This window comes from Nelumbo lutea, chromosome 8 (assembly GCF_056320005.1).
Source record: "Nelumbo lutea isolate HS-2025 chromosome 8, American lotus-T2T, whole genome shotgun sequence".
Taxonomy (NCBI): domain Eukaryota; kingdom Viridiplantae; phylum Streptophyta; class Magnoliopsida; order Proteales; family Nelumbonaceae; genus Nelumbo; species Nelumbo lutea.
The window spans coordinates 40,007,501-40,013,160 of record NC_142691.1 but is presented as its reverse complement, the minus strand read 5'-3'; the positions used below and the strand labels follow the sequence as shown (position 1 = coordinate 40,013,160).

The window sequence follows — 5,660 nt, the reverse complement described above, 5'->3', positions numbered from 1 at the left end:
GGCTTGGAAATATGCTGATTTGGCCAGGACTGGTTTGAATGTCCCCTCCATCCTGGATGAAAAGTATGGTGACTCTGGTAACCCTGCTGTCTTGACGAATTGCTGACATAGTCAACTTGTTCAGTAAATGGTCTGAACTGATTGCCAACTTGGCAGCCTGTACTGATGTGGCCTTCCCCACACAATTCACAATTAAGAGGCTGCACATGCATGGCAGCTATCTGCATTTCATCTATTTTTTTACTGAGTGCTCCTATTTGTGCAGCTAGTGCTATATAAGTGTCAACATTATGCAAGCCTTGCTGCTTCCTAGTTTGAGTCCTTTCCGAATGCCATTGATAATTGTTGGCTGCCATTTCCTCAATAAGTGCATGGGCAACCTCAGGAGTTTTATTATTTATGGATCCTCCGGCTGCAGCATCTAATATTGTCTTATTTGAGTCAGTAAGACCATTATAGAAAGTCTGCACTTGCAGCCAAATGGGGAGGCCATGGTGAGGAACTCTCCTTAATAGCTCCTTGTATCGTTCCCATGACTCATATAAAGATTCCCCCTCTTGCTGGAAAAAAGTAGTGATGTCATTCCTCATTTTAGCAGTTTTAGAAGGGGGAAAATATTTAGAGAGAAAACGGCTGGCCATTTCGTCCCATGTGGCTATAGATCCTGCCGGTAATGAGTTCAACCAAGCTTTGGCTTTATCCTTCAAAGAAAATGGGAATAACCTCAGCCGGATGGCATCATCACTTACCCCATTGTGTTTGAAGGTGTCACAGATTTCCAAGAAGTTAGCAATATGGGCATTCGGATCCTCATGGGCCATACCACAAAACTGAACCGTATTTTGTATCATTTGGATTATGGCCGGTTTAATTTCGAAGTTATTGGCAGCAATAGTTGGCCTGATAATGCTGGAGACAGTCCCGGTGAGGGTAGGCTTGGCATAATCCATCATAGTTCTTTATTCAGCCATTTCTTATGCTTCTTGTCTGACTTGCTTAGCAGCTCTCAAACGGACATGGAGAGTCCGTTCAATCTCCGGGTCGTAAAGGATCTCTTCCAGTTCAGGTCTGCTTGTCATAAACTGTTAAAGTCAAAGCAATAAAAATGCCAATATTCATAAAAGAAAATAAATAACTAATCCTATCACACTGAAAATGTAAAGTGAATTATTGGAATACAAAACCTACATCCTATCATGAATATATGAAGCCGATTATACTAAAAGCAGATTTAAACCAATCATCTTATTCAAGGTTCCTTTATCTACATCCATCGATTGCAACATCTGAATTCAGACCCAATTTAGATATGAGTTCAGATCTACAAGTCTTTGGTATTGTTAGTCTAGAGAAATTAATAAATAATAATTCAGATCTGAGTTGGATATCTCATACACACTCATTGGTATACACTACAATATACATCCATTAAGGTTGGAATCAATTCTGTGATGCTTTAGGGCTGAAATCAGATCTGATCTGAAAAAAAAAATTTTAAAGGATCTGAAATAAACTAAAACCAGTCCTGAGTTAGGCTTGGGTTAAAGATTTTAAACTCTACAATTGAAGCTCAAACCTGTATAGCTGATGCATATCTAACACTTGCTAAGACCTGAAAATTGGGTCTGCAATGTTTGGTATTGCAAGCTATTCGGCCCATACAACTTTTGTAGAAATCTGAAATCAGGTCTGCTAACTGTTGCACTATAGCAGCCCTGCTACAGATCTGAATGCTAAAAGAAATACTTGGAAAGTGCTAATTTTTCTTAAATATATGAGGCATAACAATTATTCAATCCAAACATACACCTCCTTAGCTAATGTAGCTCGGTTACAAGTGGGTAAAGCCAAGAATTCAATCCACCCAGAATTCATAGTATGCTCTGTATCAGTTCAGTCCTCACATCATATCAACTGCATTTCAGATTTGAATTTCTCTCATTCCTTGCTATCCATTCACCCTTGAGGCAGGTTGGATGTATCATAGGGTGGATTGGGGTAGTGATGGCACCCAATTCACCTCAAACTTGCATCGGTTCAGATCTAAGTTCAGAGGAATTCAGATCTGAACTGAGCAGATCTGTAACAGCAGAATTCAGATCTGAACTCAAGTCTGAGTTTGGATCTGAATTCTCAATTGCCTTACCTTCAGTTATTGCTACCAAATTGTTTTTGGGGAATAGAAGAAGTGCCCTAGGGTGAATTGGGGTGGTGATGACACCCAATTCCCCTCAAAATTTCATCAGTTCAGGTCTGAGTTCAGAGGAACTCAGATCTGAACTGTTGCAGATCTGCAATAGCAGAATTCAGATCTGAACTCAGATTTGAGTTCTGATCCGAATTCTCAATTGCTCCTCTTGTTGTTCAAAAGATCTCCCTTTTTTTTTTTTAATTTGTTTTTTTTCTTTTTGTAATGAAAGAAAGAAAAAAAATAAAGTCTGAAACACAAGCAACTCTTTTCGGCTGAGTGCTGCAGATCTGAAATCTGCTGATCTGAGTGCCGAATGCAACTCAGATCTGCAACACTCATGTTTATGTGAATTTTTTCTTTTTTTTTTCTTTTTGAAGGGAACAACACCAAGATTGAATAGAAATCAAACATGCCTTTATTAAAATGAAACTGAAACAAAAAAAAAAAAAGAAAGTAATCTACTTAAGAAAGAAGAAACATAACTACAGTAGTACAGCAGTTGCAGTCCAAGCTGAAATGAAAAAGTTAGCAAATTAACCCAACTATGAATGCAATGCTGAATGATATCAGATTAAGAATGCTCAATGTTTCCTAATATTGCTTCTCTAAATCCCCAGCAACGGCGCCAAAAACTTGATGTGTGGATCATTGTGACACTAGCAAGTGCACTAGCCGTTCAAGTAATAAAGTAGTGAGTGAAGTATCGTTCCCACGAGGATTTAGGAAACAATTACCAATACTAAATTGAACATTTCTTATCTGATCAACAAATAAATCAAAACTCTAATGAAAGCTAAGAAATCCTAAATTAAAATCTATCTAAATCATTGGCCCAATTGCCTTCAATTCAGGTTAGAAGAGTAAGTAGTAAATGTCAATCTCAGAATTCAGCAATCTATCAATTTGGATCATTCGAATGAATCATGATTGAACCTTGGTTTGGTGAAACCCCAAGGTCATGAACAGCCTCTCTCAAGTGCATGTTCATCCTATGCATGAGTGACGGTTCTTCTATCTCTAGCAAGAATCTAATCCCCATGCATGCATTTCTTCAAACACTTCTAAGGCATCAATTCAAATCTGAATTGATCACCAACTGAATTGTGCAAGTTATCTCTAACCTTGCACTCAATTCAGTTCTTGAATAGTAGATCTGAATTCCTAGAGTCTCTCTCAAGCACTCTAGGAATTCCAAGCTGTAGATTAATTCGCCCAATCTGAAAATTGCAGATCTGAATTCTCTTTCGAGCAATTCAGATCTTGCAATCTCAGATCTGAGAATTCAGATCTGAGTTTTGAAAGTTAGTTGGCCGAATTAATCTACAATCAAACCCTTATTCAAGAAACTTCAAATACAATGCATGACCATTTGAATGAATCAAAAAGAATTAGATTGTTGAACTGAAATTTTACAAGCTGAAATACATCAAGGAAGAATGGAAACAAGGAGAAAGAAGAAAGAACATATAACTAAGAAACTGAATTCAAATCAAAAGAGAATGAAACTACAAATGATTTATTACAGAAGATCTTTGAATCACAAACTCTTAATTCGAACTCACCTTCTTCTTCTAGCTTGCTTGTCTTGAACTTCCTTCAGCCCTTCTTCTTCTTCTTCCTTGCGCCTAGCCTTCTTCTCTTCTCTTCTCTCAAGGTGGCCGAACCTCTAAGAGTGGGAGAGCCTTCCTCTCAAGCAATTGAACAACTTTCTCCCCTCCTAGAGGCCTCCTTATATAGTTTCTCAAGGGGGCTCTTGCCCCTTCTTGAAGCCTCTAGAATGGGGTGTATTACACCCCTCATGAACCTTCTAGAGTGCTCCCTCATTCTCTTCAAGAAACTCCTAGAAGTTGCCGCCCTTAGCTCCCTTTGGGCGGCTATTTGGGCTACAACTTAGCTTGCTTTTGAGCTCATGTGGGCTACACTCTAGGCTGTTATTTGGGCTAAAAATGGGCTGGGCCGAATGAAATTCTCTTGCTCTCATGGCTGGGCCGGACTGAAATTGGTAAATTTTGGGTTTTCTTTTCTTGCTTTTGCCTTCTTTTTATTGATTTGGCTCCCCCTGAAATCTTTCTTGCAATCAAACTAAAATAGGACAAAATTTAATTAAACCATCATAAAATTTCATGCAAAAACCTCATAAAATATAGATAAATTGTAGGTTCATCAATAATGCACCCCCTGAAACCCATCAAATGGCTCTATGGGCCCAACACATGACCTAAGTGATCCTTGGGCCAAGCCACCTTGTAACACCCAAGGACTGTGGGCAGATGCAAAATTAGCCCATCAGGTATTATGCTCAATGGTCTTACTCTTAACCTCTCAGCCCATAATGATCATACATTGCCCGACAAGAGAGGACCTCTCCCTCGGTTGCAAGGAACAGTGTTGCACTCTTTAATTGTATGGATCCCGAGAATTAAAACCTTTTGCAATCCTTTTAGAAACCATTATATATAAACTTTTATATCTCATATAAAATATATTTTGCAAAACAAATCTCAATGATTGAAATCGACTGCCGGCAGTCTTGGTTTCCATCAGTGAGAATGCATCCCCAATCATGACCTTTGTCCGACAAAGGGGCTGATCCTGTCACTATGATCACCCATTCAGATGAATTCTCAGACTATCCCAACATACCCAGGTTTTGACCCCCGCTAAGGATCTCAATGATTGATACATCAAAAGCAGCCCAATCCGACACCTTAGCATCATAATCGAGTCTAGGGGTCGGGTGTAACTTTCCAGTTTTGCCCAGGAAATACTGGAAATCTGGTCCAGTTCATAGATTCAATAAATCCTACACTGTATGTGCCTTGGGTCTCTCCCTATCAGCCTTGTCAGGATTGGTCTCCCTAGACCGACCCACTGGCTGTGAACATTATAAACTAACACGAGCCTTATTAGGTGTTCAGTTTAAGGGGATTACACAGAAACATACCAAGGGAACATGAATCAAATATGCACTTTTATCCATTTACAATAAACTCATAAAGTACATCATTCTGATTGAGAATTCAGACCTGAACTCAGACCTAATTTCAGACCTGGATTCTGCTGTTGTAGAACTGCTCAATTCAGATCTGAGTTCCTCTACACTCAGACCTGAACTGATACAAGTTTAAGGTGAATTGGGTGTCATCACCACCTCAACTCACCCTATGATACATCTGACATACCCCAAAGGTAATTGGATAGCAAGGAATGAAAATATATGAAAGGATATGCACTTGTATGAACTTGTAAGAAATCTGACATGGGCTGAATTAATTGTGAGCTGAACTGCTGCCATTAATCCAAATTGCAGTAGCACATACAGGTTGTATGCATTGCAGACATGATTTCAGGTCTGAGATTATGAGCTATATAATTGCATAGCTTAAAACCCTGAAGCCCTATAGTGAGCAGACCTGATCTCAGCCTAATTATTTATGATAGATGTGAGTACTTTGAATAAGATGTGAAT

The 5,660-nt window shown here is 39.0% G+C and overlaps 1 non-coding gene across 1 annotated transcript; it reads left to right on the top strand.

Annotated features, from left to right (window-relative positions):
* The first annotated feature begins 486 nt into the window (after nucleotides 1-486).
* Nucleotides 487-593, top strand: LOC148843880 (small nucleolar RNA R71). Its single transcript, XR_016103912.1, has one exon. It is a non-coding gene; the product is annotated as a small nucleolar RNA R71 (small nucleolar RNA).
* Nucleotides 594-5,660: the final 5,067 nt, after the last annotated feature.